The sequence below is a fragment of the Dermacentor andersoni genome, chromosome 2, assembly GCF_023375885.2.
Source record: "Dermacentor andersoni chromosome 2, qqDerAnde1_hic_scaffold, whole genome shotgun sequence".
NCBI lineage: Eukaryota > Metazoa > Arthropoda > Arachnida > Ixodida > Ixodidae > Dermacentor > Dermacentor andersoni.
In genome coordinates this window covers 166,461,119-166,477,092 of record NC_092815.1, presented here as the reverse complement: position 1 = coordinate 166,477,092, position 15,974 = coordinate 166,461,119, and positions in this window count along the sequence as shown.

The window sequence follows — 15,974 nt, the reverse complement described above, 5'->3', positions numbered from 1 at the left end:
CGATCGCACGCTTGAGAGCAGCACGGTACTACTGCACAAACGCTCCGTAACTTGGCTTTCTTTGCAACTAGGAAAAAAGACCACGTGAGACATATCGTAAAAGAAGCAACTCGATCGGTGGTCTCTGAAGTTGCTCTACAGATCTTTGTAGCATACTTGGGCTTCTCAGCCAACAATTAAAGAGTTGGATAATTAAACTCAATTATTTGGTGAGTTATTGGTAAAAACATTCTGCGAGTTGCTCTAGGCCATGGCGAATGGTATGCATTTGGTTCCATTCGCTTCCGACGCACCTTTCATTTTTAAATTCTTGGCTCAAGTATTGTGGGATGCTCTGTATATATATATATATATATATATATATATATTGTATACGTGACATTATCTCTCGGCGTGTGTACCAACTACCATGCTCCATATACGCGGAGGACATATTTAACCTAACTACACTCTCAAACCATCATCTTCCGCTGGCTGTGATGATATTAGTAGTAAACTTCTGAAGAACACCTCTCATGTATCAGCACAAATACTCTACGTACTATTCAAACAATCGCTAGAAACGGGGACCGTTCCAGGTGACTGGAAGAAAGCTAATATCTTGCCCATTGTTAAATCAGGTGACCGCTTGAACCTTACCAATTACCGCCCAATCTCCCTTACAAGCATCTCCTCAATATTACTAGAACACAATATAGCCTCAACCCTAATGAAATTCTTAGAAAGCAATAACTTTTTCTACCCATTTCAGCATGGTTTCCGAAAACACTTATCGTGTGATTCCCCACTCGCCGAATTCACCCACGACATTCTGCTTGACATGGACAGGAACCTGCAGATCGACGCCGTTTTCTTAGATTACTCAAAAGCTTTTGACAAGGTGACTCACAAGCTCTTACTGCAAAAACTATCTGGACTTGGAATCTGTAATAACTTACTCAGATGGATTGTACAATTCCTATCCGGGCGTACACAATATACTTCCAGAAACAATCACCGCTCACCTCTTACCGATGTGACTTCGGGCGTCCCTCAGGGCGCCTGTCTGTCCCCTTCATTATTTCTAATCTATGTAAACGACTTGCCTACTTGCACACATTGTAAACTACGACTTTTCGCAAACAACTGCGTAGTTTGCAACACTGTTAACTCCTCTGACGATGTTCTTTGCCTGCAGCGTGACCTCGATGCCATCTCGTCATGGTGCGAAAAATAGCACATGCCTCTAAACTTATCGAAATGCAAATCTATGTCTTTTACCCGAAAGCGCAGTCCCTTTCAGTCCAGTTATCGCATTAGCTTTGTCAACATCAGCGCCACTTCATCTTACAAGTACCTGGGTCTTATTTTCACGTCATCACTCTCTTGGATAACACATATCGAAACAATACGTCGCAAAGCTGCGCGCTCAGTCGGGTATCTACAAAGAAATCTAAAGAAGGCATCCCCAGAGGTAAAGAAGTTGGCGTGCGTGACATTTGTCTGTCCACAACTCGAATTTGCTTCTGCTGTCTAGCATTCATCTCAAGATTACCTTGCCGCATCATTGGAATCCGAGCCGCCCGCTTCATGACTTCACATTATTCACGGTACACTAGTGTAACTTCTTTGAATCAAACAATAGGTCTGCCAACACTGAAGTCTCGCCGCATCATATCACGTCTTTGCTTGCTGCACTCGTTTTTTTTACAATCCACGCTCAAGGCACCATCTTCTTGAACCGCCATTACGAACTTCCTCTCGCATAAGTCACATCTCTGCCATAGCACGTTTACCCGGCCGCTCATCTGCCATGACCACTTCCTTCTTTCCTGATGCTATCGTTTATTGGAATGCGCTCCCTGACAACTGCTTTACCTGTACTGACCGCAAAAAAATTCGTGAATACCTAACAAATCACTTTGAATAACTTTCTGTTCCCAGTGTACCTGGTTCATGAACCCATCATAAACCAATCGGAATAGTCTACTCTTGTCAACCCTTCCACCTAGCCTTTCCCTTTTGTTTCTTTTCTTGCGAATGTATTGCCGTGTTACTTCTTTCAATTCGAATTTTTTCTTTGATTGTTTAAAGTCGTACAAAATCAGCAATGTGCTTTTTTTTCGTTGTTTTTTGTGTTCGAACTTATTCAGTTTGGCAGTCTACTGTGTACGGAACGCTGTGAAATAAGGATTTACATAACAGAAGGCGTCATTTTGCTCGCGGCATGCTTTCGTTATAAATAAGCCGCGCGCTTGACGGTGTCTCGCCAATGGGTAATCAGCGACCACTGAAATTACGTGCAGCGCCAGTGCTAGTTAGAAACTTTGCCGCGGGCATTTAGCTGCATGCTGCAAGAGGTCAATTGGGCGCGTTATCTTGAACTTACTGAGCGATCTTGCGCGCGACAGCTACAAGCGATGCGATGGAGATGGCTGTCGCGTTCGCTCATCGCCTACAAGTCGTACGCCGTGCGAGCGACGTCTCCCCGGTGTTGCATGTATGAGGGCTGCAAATACGCTTCGCAAGTAGCGTGACGCATGCTTAAATGTAAGTTGATGTATTTTACTCTAAAAAAGTAGCATAAAACATTTCCGAAGGCCTTGCATTACGTTCTGATGCTTGCACGTACAAATATTCAATCGCTTGCTCATTCCGCGCAACAATCGGTAGTATTTGAGCAATGTACATCCAGTTCCGACTTGCGCTATTGGCTAGTCGCTCATGACACGTCGGGGAGCCGAGCGACGAATTCGAGATTTCTAGAACGGAGTGATGTGTTCAAATGTCGGCTCGTTTTGTCGCTCGAAGCCGTCGCTCGTCGCCGTCGCGCACTCAATCGTTCTCATGGGGTTTAGCCCTAAGACTGAACTGCTTTTGCTCATGTATCGAAATGATGGGATTATATGTCGGATTTTATGTCTCCTGTTGCGGTTTTCGAGCACGGTGCGAATGTGAAAGGGTGCTTATGTCTACGAACTTGGTGAATTATCAAGCAGGAGTTATGCATCGTCATCAAATATAACGGCATCTGTGTGCAAATACAATCGCTGAGGCACTTCGCATACGCTTATTATTTTGGATATGTCAGTGTAGTTGCTGATATGAGTTGGCATTTCAGAGTTACGTCATATGAACAGCTAAATCACCCTTTCCCTGGAGGTCACAAGCGTAATCTGTGCATCTTGCTACTGCATGGCAGATGAAAATGTGTTTCTTGCTTTATTATTTTTAGCGGAGAAATAAGGTATCAAAATAAAACGTTCCTTTAATTCCCTGTTACCAGTCGTCTGTCATAAAAAAAAAACAAAGAGTTGGTCTATTAAATTATTAAGTGCGGTCTAACTGCAACTTTTGCGTGCCTTCAAGAATATAAAATGCTAGATTTCAAGCTGCAGAAGTAGTCGAGTCTGTCAAAAATGAACTCCGTTGCGCAGCTCATAAATGAAAATAAGTTCATGCGTTTTAGTAAGCTTAGTGAAGGCCGCAGTTAAGTCTTTTGTTATTATTGAAATGTTGGTAAGCTTGCCATAACAAGCCTTGTTGACCTTTCTTATAGGCACATCCAGTCATATCAATTGAACTGGAGGACCATATTTTCATCACTTCTAAGCAGCATGTTTGCAGATATGATCCTTAAGTTATGGCTTGAGCAGTGTTACAACCAGAGATAGTGCGGGGTGCACACTGGGCACGTGCTTAGGATGTGTCACAAGCGGTGTTTGCGACACACCAGACTAATGACAGACTTATAACATCTGACAGTGACAAGAATTCTATTTATTAGCAGGAGTACTTAACATTGTCGCTGAACAAGGATGAGCTATCGGTTATTCCTTTTTTGTTTAAATCTAAAATTAAAGTTAGTATAACAGTTGCCTGTTGCAGTCATTTAGATGTTTGGCATGCTGTTCAGTATAGGAAGACTAAGAGCTAAGACTTTCTTCTGTGGCATGACCTTGACTGTCGTGATGTTGTTTACAGCATGTGCTCGTGTTGATTTTTGCACACAATATTTTTCAGGAACCCGCTTTATATAACGCAAGAAGGCAGCCGCAATGACAAAAGGATGCCAAAAAGCCAGCCCAGCGTGACTCTATGCAGCGCAGAGGAGCGCACGCTAAACAATAAAAATAGCTTGCCATGCAATTTGGACGAGAAAACTAGAATGTGGTATATTGAGTGTAGCATATGACTAAATATGAACAAAATCAAAATACAGTATGTCACACCAAGATGAAAATTGTCACATGCTCTAAGCAGGCATCTTAACAAGGTATATTTAACTAATGTCACTGATGGAAAAGTCAAAATTACGTATGATCTCTGGAGACAAACACATAGGAGCGTCATTGAAAAGTTAGAAATGTGTTTTAAAAGAAGCTTATTAGTTTTCTGAAAAGTAACTGCTTTTTGTCTTGCCTCTGAACAGATATATCTATGTGAGAAAAAAATAGTGGTACAATGAAATTGCATGTTTGCTCACTGACATGATACATACTTGCAATGAGCACGGTGTCAGGATTGGGGGCTCAATCCCATCGCTCGAGATCCGTTGCCAAGATTGGAGTCCGGCATGAATTCGAAGGTAGCTGGCCCATGCCGTCGTCCAACTTATCCACGCTGAGGACGTTGATGAAGGGAAGAACTGCTTCTCATCGAGAACGAGGAAAATGGGTTTATTTACAGTATTTAAGTCAGTCTAACATGACTGCTTGAGAAAAGTGCATCAGTCTAACATGACTGCTTAAGAAAAAGAGTGTCAGTCCAACATGACTGCTCAAGAGGAAGTGCGTCGAGCATCCGCACAACAGCCGTTTTTAAACACTCGGTCCGCCGGCGATACATGGCGGCAAAGGTTCGTTTCGTCATCCCAAAACTAGCCGCCTCCCGCGAAACAAGGTGACGCGAGCGTTCGTTTACTCATTGTCAACTTGCCGCCGCCCCGCAGAACAGTTTACGCACACAAAGGCACACACATTCCAAGGTCTGGAGCCGACGACAGAGGGGCGACGTTCCGCAGAACAGTTTACGCCCACACACACGCAAAACACACAGGTGCGAAGGTCTGGAGCCGACGTCAGAGGGGCGCCGTTCCGGGTACCTCGCAGACATTCTGAGTAGCTCGTTGTCCTGCGTGCCGGCCGGCACATGGGAAGCGACATAAAACGGCTTTCCCGCGGCAGCTTGCTCACGCGTAGAAAATCAGGTTCGCGCTGGGGACCTCGGGCACAATAGTTCGTCCGTCGAATCCGTTTCGTCACAACGGCGATGGGGCTGGTGGATGGAGGCGGTTTTCAGCACAAAGCCCGCTTCTTCGAACGCAGCCTAGCTGCAGCGACGGAGAGTGGGGGAGGCGCGTCTTGTCCCCCAGTCGTAATTGGGTGGCAATCCTACATTGCAGCTCGCCATTCTTAACAGCGCCTCCATGGCCCAAAAAATCCCGACTGTCTAGCGCTGACAACCGCTAGGCAGGAAGAGAACGGCAGGTGCTCAGGGGGGGATTGATGTCTTGACTCGCAGCGACCACTTGCGTATTGATGTCACCGCCCCAAAACATCCAACAAGGACAGGCAACTGCAAAATGAACCCCACAACACGGCTCTGCGCCGAGATGACGTGCATTGGCTCTCACTTTAGACTCGCTAGGCTTCAAAAAAAAAAAAACAACAGAAGTGCCGAAACAAAAAATGCTGCATTTCGCTATGCCAATTTCTGAAGCAAATTCCTGCTGACAAATTCAGCAATCATGGAGGGAATCCTGCTAAATGAGAGGGGATCTTCTTCGCTTAATAAAATTAGCACTAGTAACCCTAAAATTTAGGCGGGACCCTCAAACGCAGAATTCAAATTAGCCTGCTCAAACCATCCGCATTGCTATGCAACTTTCCCTTCTTATATCTAACGGAGAAGTTGTACTCATGGAGAGTGAGGCTCCATCGGAGCAAGCGACCATTTTTGTGTGACATTTGATTGAGCCACGTCAGAGGACAGTGGTCGGTCTCGAAGATGAACTTCGCTCCGTATAAGTAACACGACAACTTCTGGGCGGCCCAAACTAAACAAGCACATTCCTTCTCTGAAGCGCTGTAGGCTTCCTCTCTTACATTTAGCTTACGGCTGGCATAGAGGATAGGATGCTCCTCGTTATCGTCGCCGACCTGACTAAGTACCACGCCCATACCTCTGTCGCTTGCGTCGCATTGAACTATGAATTCCTTTGTGTAGTCTGGCGCGCGAAGCACAGGGCGAGAAACCAATAGCGTTTTCAAACTTTGGAAAGCGTTCTCTTTGTCCTTATCCCAGTGTACGTTACTCGGTGCTCCCTTTCGGAGGGCGTCTGTTAATGGACTTGCCATTTGCGAGTAATTCGGAATGTACCGTTGATAGTACCCCACAAGTCCCAAAAATGAACGAAGGTCTGTTTTCGTGCGCGGCTGAGAAAATTCTCCAATCGTTGCTATTTTCAGCTCAGCCGGCCGTCTCAAGCCCTGACCGATAACATGGCCCAGATAAGTAACCTGCGAACAACCAAACCTACACTTTTCCGCTTTCATCGTTAAGCCGGCTTCCCTCAACCGTGAGAACACCTGTTTGAGGTGCGATACGTGTTGTTCCCAGCTGTCCGAAAAAATTGCCACATCATCAAGATAGGGCAAGGCGAACTCCTGCAAGTCTTTTAGGACAATATCCATTAACTTAGAGAAGCTAAACGGCGCGTTCTTCAGCGCGAAGCTGAGTGCGAGAGGGCGAAAAGTGCCTACAGGCGAGATGAATGCGGCATAGCGGCTGGCACTTTCTGAAAGGGGAACTTGCCAGTACCCCCGCACGAGATCTATAGTTGAAATGTATTTAGCAGCGCTAACTCTTTCAATTCGTTCCTCAATGTTGGGTATCGGGTAGAGCTGATCCCTAGTGATGGCATTTAACTTCCTGTAGTCAACACACGGACGAGGGTCCTTGTTAGGGGTTTCTACCAGTATTAGCGGTGACGTGTAGTCACTCTCAGCGGGCTCAATAACTCCCAACTCTAGCATGCGCTGTATCTCAGCCTCCATAATCTCTCTCTGTCTTGGAGACACCCTGTAAGGCTTTGATCTTACTGGTTCGGTTGATGTCAGCTCAATTTCATGCGTTATCAGTTCGGTTCTACCCGGCCGATCGTTGAATCTGTCGAGATATTCCCCTAACACCTCTTTTAGCTCATCTAGCTGCTCGGGTCTTAGAGCGTGCGAGCTTACCGAGTGCTCGACTACTTCTTCTAGACCGATTTCAGAGTTGGAGGTCGCCTTATACTCCTTAAACTTGGTACTAATGCCATCCGGCTCTTTGATTGTATAGTTAACGACTCCGCTCCGCTCTACATACGGCTTCATCAAATTACAGTGATATATCCTGACTTCCTTCCTGCGACCGGGCATTCTCAAAGCATTGTTAGTATCTGAAAGTTTGTGCAACACTTTAACGGGCCCGTCCCAGTGAACTTCAAGCTTGTTCTTTCTTGAAGGTTTGAGGATCATTACCGGGTCTCCGGCGTTAAACGTACGAAGCCTCGCATTCTTGTCGTAATAGAATTTGGCGTTCTTTTGAGCTACTCCCATGTTCTTTCCGACTAGTTCTTGGGTTGCGCTTAGCCGTTCCAGTAAATTTAGCACGTATTCAACCACTGTTGGACTCTCCCCTCTTTCCTCCCACATCTCTCTTAACATTCTCAGTGGAGAACGGAGTGTCCTCCCATACACTAGTTCTGCTGGGGAGAACCCGGTCGCTTCATGTGGAACCGTTCGCAAAGCAAACAGAGTTGCCGGCAGACAGTTCTCCCAGTCCTCCTTATGCTCGTAACAGAGCGCACGCAAAACTCGCTTAAGCACCGAATGCCACCTCTCTACACTGTTTGACTGAGGGTGATAGACAGAACTGTGTATTAACTTTACCCCGCACTTTTGCAAGAATGTGGAAGTCAGTGCGCTCGTGAATACTGACCCTTGATCTGCCTGAATTTCGGCTGGAAACCCAACTCGTGCAAACACTGTTAAAAGCGCGTCTACTACTTCGGTGGAACTGAGCTCTCTCAAAGGGATTGCTTCTGGAAACTTGGTAGCCGGACACAGCATGGTAAACAAGTACCTGTAGCCCGATTTTGTTTTTGGAAGCGGCCCTACCATGTCTATTACAAGTCGTCTGAAAGGCTCTGTTATTAAGGGCACTACCTTCAGTGGAGCTTTCCATGTCTCTCCTGGTTTACCAGAACGCTGGCAGGCGTCGCATGATCTTACAAAGTTTTCTACGTCTTTGAAACAGCCAGGCCAGTAGTATTCCATAAGCAATCTTTCCTTTGATTTGTTTATGCCTAGGTGGCCGGACCACCCATTTCCATGACAGAGACTCAAACGGTCCTCCCTATACTTAGTAGGTACGACTAACTGATCTAAAATCCTACCCTTTCGATCTCTGTAGTGCCGATACAACAAAGCTCCTCTCTCATGTATCGTCACATTGCGCCTAGCAATGCCTTCTTTAGCTGTGTCATGTAATTTAGCTAAGCTCTCATCATTCTTTTGCTCAGCTGCCAGTGACTCTTTATCCACACGTAAGAGATGATCAAAGTTCTTTGAGGCCGGTGATAATAACGACCCTGTCTCGCTTGTGAGTGCGTCAGCTTGCTCTTCCTGCAGGCTAGAACTTTGACACTCAAGTGCTACGCTCTCATTGAGCTGGTCAGCTGGCAGGCTCTTCTCAACTGTTCTTTTGTCCCTCGGGCCTAGCTCGGATTTGGGTATTGAAGTTATCCCCTTTTCTGCTTCCGCTGGAGGAGCTTGAGCATTTTCAGCCGAAAGCGCCGCGATCTTACGAGCATGGCCTCGGGTCAATGCTTGTACTATGCCCTCTCCCAGTTTGAGCCCTTTGTCACACAGTAAGTGATTCGAACGATTCGAAAAGATGTAAGGATACTGCAGTGACAAAAATTTGGAAACTGCAGCCTCAGTCTCTAGCTCCCCGAATGGTCCATTGATTTTGACTTTGGCCATGGGCAGACACACGCTGTGGTCTTTCACAACCTGTTTTATCCATGCTACTTCTCCGGTGAAGTCATCTACCGTCACGTAAGATGGATGGACAATGTCCATCGTGGCGGCACTGTCTCTTAGCACTCGGCATGGTTTTCCATTAACTTGCAGGTCGTGAAGATATGGACTTAAAAGTTCCATATTCTCATCTTTTTCCTCCACGTAGGAGAAAACTACGCTAGGCTTCTCGCAGTTTACAGCTATATGTCCCAGTTTGTGGCATTTGTAACAGCGAATTGGTCTAAAAGATTCGAATTTTCTTTTCTGTTCCTTTTTTGCGGTTTCTCCGTTAAGTTTCTCCTCGCTCTTTTCTGCGGGCTTTTCCGCCATGTCTACAGGCTCCGATCGTCTAGTCTGCGCACCCTTTTTGAAGGGAAATGGTTTCCGCGGTCCATTTCGACCGTCCCAGTTTCCCTCCTCGGCATTCAACTTTCTACGGGTTGCGTACTCTTCGGCTAAATCAGCCGCCCTTTCCACAGTGTTTACATTACCTCTGTCTTGCACCCACAGTTTCACAGCTTGGGGGGTGGTTTTGCAAAACTGCTCTAGACACATGCATTCAATGATCATGTCTTTGCTGTCGTACGCTTCCGCGCTTTTAAGGCACTCGACTAGGTTGGCCTTTAAGCTATATGCAAACTCCGGATAGCCCTCGCTATCTTTCTTGCCTGTGCTCCTAAACCTTTGCCGAAAAGCTTCGGCTGAAAGGCGGTATTTCTTCAGGAGACTAGCCTTAACTTTTGCATAATCATATGCATCCTGTGCACTCAGTCTGGCGATTACCTCCGCCGCCTCACACGGCAACATAGACAGCAACCGCTGTGGCCATGTACTCGGGCCGAAGTTCATCTTTTCGCAAGTCCTTTCAAAATTGCTTAGGAACAAGCCTATGTCGGTCCCGACCTCAAATCGTTTTAATAGCCTGTCCATGCCGTACGATTCTGCCTCACTTGATCGTCCCAGAGCGCCTTCACTCCCTTGAGGCAACTCCAAACGTTTGCTTTCAAGTTCAAGTTGCATTTTTCTTAACTCGCGTTCCTCTCTCTGTTCTCTCTTTTTCAGAAGTTCAATCCCCATTTCAATTTCTTCCTCACTGGCCTTTTCGGAAATTAGCTCCAATAATTCCGATTTTAGCATTTCCTTGCGCACATCTAGGCCAAGTTCCTCACCCACAATCAACAATTCGTCTCTCAGCTGTGTCCTTAACTCCATGATTGCTGCTTTACTGCCTTGATTCTGCTCTCTAAATCTAGCTAGGAAAATACAACCTAGCTAACACGCAGCAATCTAGCTTCCCTACAGTTCTAAACAGAACAACCACAAAATGAAGCCTAGAGAGTCAAAGCAAGAATCAAGCACTCACCGCAGATACAGCACCATGTCGCAAAGTCCATCTCACCGCTGTCAGCCAGTTGTCAGGATTGGGGGCTCAATCCCATCGCTCGAGATCCGTTGCCAAGATTGGAGTCCGGCATGAATTCGAAGGTAGCTGGCCCATGCCGTCGTCCAACTTATCCACGCTGAGGACGTTGATGAAGGGAAGAACTGCTTCTCATCGAGAACGAGGAAAATGGGTTTATTTACAGTATTTAAATCAGTCTAACATGACTGCTTGAGAAAAGTGCATCAGTCTAACATGACTGCTTAAGAAAAAGAGTGTCAGTCCAACATGACTGCTCAAGAGGAAGTGCGTCGAGCATCCGCACAACAGCCGTTTTTAAACACTCGGTCCGCCGGCGATACATGGCGGCAAAGGTTCGTTTCGTCATCCCAAAACTAGCCGCCTCCCGCGAAACAAGGTGACGCGAGCGTTCGTTTACTCATTGTCAACTTGCCGCCGCCCCGCAGAACAGTTTACGCACACAAAGGCACACACATTCCAAGGTCTGGAGCCGACGACAGAGGGGCGCCGTTCCGCAGAACAGTTTACGCCCACACACACGCAAAACACACAGGTGCGAAGGTCTGGAGCCGACGTCAGAGGGGCGCCGTTCCGGGTACCTCGCAGACATTCTGAGTAGCTCGTTGTCCTGCGTGCCGGCCGGCACATGGGAAGCGACATAAAACGGCTTTCCCGCGGCAGCTTGCTCACGCGTAGAAAATCAGGTTCGCGCTGGGGACCTCGGGCACAATAGTTCGTCCGTCGAACCCGTTTCGTCACAACGGCGATGGGGCTGGTGGATGGAGGCGGTTTTCAGCACAAAGCCCGCTTCTTCGAACGCAGCCTAGCTGCAGCGACGGAGAGTGGGGGAGGCGCGTCTTGTCCCCCAGTCGTAATTGGGTGGCACTCCTACATTGCAGCTCGCCATTCTTAACAACGGTGCCTGTGTTCACTATAAAAATCAACAGCTTATGCTTGGTTAGGTGCTTACATGCATTTAACAGCTTCAATAGCTTATATTTAAAAGCACGTGAATGCAAGGGTGCAAATACAAACAACTGTGGTACTGCATTTTAAATGCTGACATAAAGCCGACAGATTTTCACGTCTTTTATCTATTTTACCTAATTTTAGAGGTATGGCTTCCTTTTACGTTCCCGAAAGGGGAAGCATTGGGCGAAGAGAATCCCTTGTTTAAGAAGTCATTATCGTTTACGTGAATGCTCACGAAACCAGTTCATCAGAACTACACATGCCTCTCGAAGCGAAAGCAAGGAGCAATTAAGGCTTTTAACTGTGTACACCGTGGTGCAAACCTTACGTCTTAGAAGCCAGAGAGCCACCTGGAATTGAAAATTATTTTTTAAAATTTAATATTTTGGTTTCCCCTGTGAAATAGTCATGTGATAGCTTCTGGCAGGTATATGATATTTTCATTACGGTGACTCAATCTACTTTTCCACCAAGTATGCTTTTCGAGGTAGAGATGCACTCAAGGCAAAGAACTTAGTGCATCTGAGTACAACACTTGTTCATCAATTGGCAGATGCGAACATATAGTGTTAAGCAAAAGCCCTCTAGTTTAATGGCTTCTGTAGACATAAATTTTATAAGGCAGAGTAGAATTAAAGCATTTTATCTCATGGTAAATTTTTGGACGTAAGATAGAGTGCACAGTGAGGCGATATACTGATCTTCCCAGACACCTGTGTACTTCTTTTGAGGCGAAGATTTTGTGAAGTGCGGTAATATTTCTTACTTTAGCGCATCTTAACCACTTCAGTAGTAAAAAAGCATTGCTTTCGGGTAGCTGGTTCATTGTGCAAGTATATGCATAGTCGCATGCAAAATCCACGTGCACAGAAGGAATATGTGAACCAGGATGGTGACAATATGAAGTTATGTTTTGCTTCTTTGTCTTTTTCGTGCACTTCCCTGCCTGTACTTATGCTTATGTCGTCTTTGATGCATCACATTCATCACATCTGATTTTTGGTTCCCATCTGAAGCCGTGCTATACTTTGGTTAGATTAAATTTTCAACGAGTCACAATAATTGATCATGTAATTATGGAAGCTGCTCCTGAAAAGTATAGCATTCTTGCCGTAATGGGAATTAAAAGCTACCATATACGACAAGAAATTTGATGCGCGAGATTTTAATGCCAATGCTCCTTGCAGTTTTATGCTCATTTGCTACTCACTAGATTATATTGTAAATCTATTTTTTTTATTTGTGAGAAAGTGTAGCGGATCAATCCCTACAGCACCAGGAAACTACTTTCGTGAGGAGGCTAACCGAATAGGAAATATAATACGCCTCTGTACCTGCTTGAGACCGGGTAGGATGTTGTTGCAGAACCACAACAAGCCACAGAAATAATGGGTCGCAGCCCATACATGAACAACTTTATGTGAAATATAAGAAAAGCTAGCCAGACCTTCGGCATCACATGAGAATATATAACACATTTCTAAATGCACTGTACTCTCAGTCAGGAACATCCATACGCTGCGCATAACGTTATGAAATGAGCTGCTGCCTTAGAATACAGCACACAAAAAAAGTTTCTTGCACAATTTATCTACGTTACCAGCCCCATGCTTAGCAGCTCATCTGGTAACCTCTGCCATATAAGTGCATGCGTTTTGTACCAGAAATGCGTTTGCTGTTCAGTAATGTGGCGTATATTTATCTTCCATCGTAGTGTCGACACATTGAGAGTTTGCACACGTTTGTTCCATGTTAATTTTTCCATTCTATACTTTATTTTTGAGAAGGTGTAGCCAATTGAAAAATAAAGGATATTTCTACACTGTAATACTGATGAAACTTGAAAGAATATACTTGTGTTTTATTTCAAGATGAGTTCTAAATTTCATGGGCATCGTTGTAATCTCATTTTATGTGTTGCTCAGTATGTTTCAGAAATTATTATTCAGTTTGTCTTGTGACTGATCAATAAAGATTTTGACCTTTAAGGGTCAAACTGACTACAGACTACATCCAATTGTAGGTGGACGAAGGTGACTACACACTACAACCAATTCATCAACGATAATTGCGAGAAGCTGCTTATCAAGGAATCAAATATTCCCCACATGCAAGTATTGCGAATCCCGTCTAACGTGACCATGGATCTGCATCGTGCTTTCACACTGTTGGGAAGAGTACTAGCACTCTGTTCTGAAGGAGTACAAGTACTCTGTTTGGAGGAGTAGAAGCACTCGGTTAGGGGGAGTACTATTACGCCTGTGGAGAACGTATTAGCACTCTGTGGAAGCTTACTAGCACTCCCTTGTGCTGGAGTAACAAAACCCTGTCTGGAGGAGTTGCCCTACTTTCTCTCAAAGTGTGAAATACGGGACAAGCGGATACTCCCTCAAAGAGAGTGCCCGGAACTTTGTTTGTTTTTAAAGTGTACTTCCTGTAAACTTTTTCGTACTTGCTTAGTAACAATTTGCATAAAAACTCAAACAATGTTTGCGGCCTGTTGCGTGTGATTTTTATGGTTTGTTTAAAGTTTGCACAAAATCACGAGGACCCATGTGAGCATGAGGAATCACCGCTTTCATGAGCAAAAGAAATTTATTTTGACGCAAGCGCCAGCGTGTAACTTTGGATGCTGTTCATAACGGTGTGGTAATTTTGATGCGGCTTTAATGCATTAGGTTTTGTTGTGGACCCGCGAGATTTCTTCACGTGCCCCGTACGTATATGTATGTATGTATGTATGTATGTATGTATGTATGTATGTATGTATGTATGTATGTATGCATGTATGTATGCATGCATGTATGTATGCATGCATGTATGTATGTATGTATGTATGTATGTATGTATGTATGTATGTTTAAACTGATTTGTATACTCTGGTGGTTGCGATGAATTGCAATCATTTTTTATTGAGGGGTGAGAGTGTTCACTCTGCCGTTCTTTGCTTATGGCACATTTTTGCTTATTCTTTTAGCTGAATCCATTCTGACTTGCCTAAGTTGCAGTGAGAGAAAAAGACACACAATGCCCTGCGAGTTATCTGACGCCAATGTAATGCATATTTATATTGGCATCTTGGTTTCTCAACCTGGCCACAAACATCTCCCTTGATGAATTTTTTTTCAATTCAATAGGAATGAACCACATACGAATGTTAATCGACCCTGTGACGTCCCGTTCAGCCTTATCGGTTCAGCAGCCACTCTGTTCTGCCAAGGCGTTTCGTGTAAACAGACTCATAATCACGTGTATTCGTATATTGTGGAAGAAACTGCGATGAACAACTACAGGAAATTGAATAAGTGCTTCGAGGAGGGAAGCAGCTGGAAAAATTACACGTGGTCTTCCTTATTTTGCTGAGTTTCGCTTTAGCAAACTTGCACTCACCTGAAAAGAATTTCGGCGTCACGTAGTTATAACTACAGATGCTTAGTACTATTTTTTCCAAAATTGCAAAAAACGGTGAAATTGAAAATGATCGCCGTAGAAATGCGAAAAAGTTCAAATAAAAAGTAGAAAGCTTCCGTATATCAAAAGCTCGGAAAGCAGGCCTGTCTCATCCCTGGACGATGTCATCACATACCGGCGACCACAGAAAAATTGGAACTGCTTTCTTTTCGTCCCGTGACGGGAGCGGTATCCAGAACACCATCCCACTCTCGTTTCCTTGGCCCGCCACATCTCTCTTCAATCTCGTTTCTGCTACCTCGACAATGAAACGAGATTGAATCCTTGGTCGTCTATTGAGTAAGTCAGCGTGTCAACGTCTCTCACCAGTCTACGAGAGAACCTCACGGTACGCACGCACTGACAGATTCACAGATGACGAATTCCTGTTGGAAATCAAGCGAAATCTTTTCTTATTCACCGAACATGTTATTGAAGGTATACGGTGTGGACACGTTCCCCTATGTTTTCTTTGTTCCTGAACACTCGTTAAAACTCTCGCTTGTAAGCTCTGCGTAAGCTGCTCCTATACGACACACCACGGGGTGTAATTATGTTTGCTCATGCTTTTTCGGATGCAATCTTATAACCTGCTCCTCACGATATGGTGGCACTGTTTATCGTACTTTTTGCCAAGCCAGCGATACGCCCGTCTATAATGCGCCCCTCATAGGTAGCCGAACAAAGTCGCTGTCCAAAGGGTAGTTCGTAACAATCTTTTTACAAATTCAGTCGTGTCACTTTGTCTCTTACCAACCATGTCAAAAGATATTATTAGTTAACAGTAACATGCATACGAGCATGATTTACTCTTTAACCAAAACAATATTTAAACAAAAATATGTGCTTTTGTGTGGTTTTACGGGCCGAAACCACGATCTCATCATGAGGCATGCCGTAGTGAGGGGCTCCGGAAATTTAACCACCTGGAGTTCTTTAACGTGCTGCTAAATCAATAAAAATGCACAGGTGTTCTCGCATTTCGCCTCCATCAAAATCCGGCCGCCGTGGCCAAAGTTATATGGCCTATATACAGATGCTAAGAAAACTTTGCCTCCCTGCTCGAAAGCCAATGCCTCTTGAACTCTAAATCGCCACTTCAA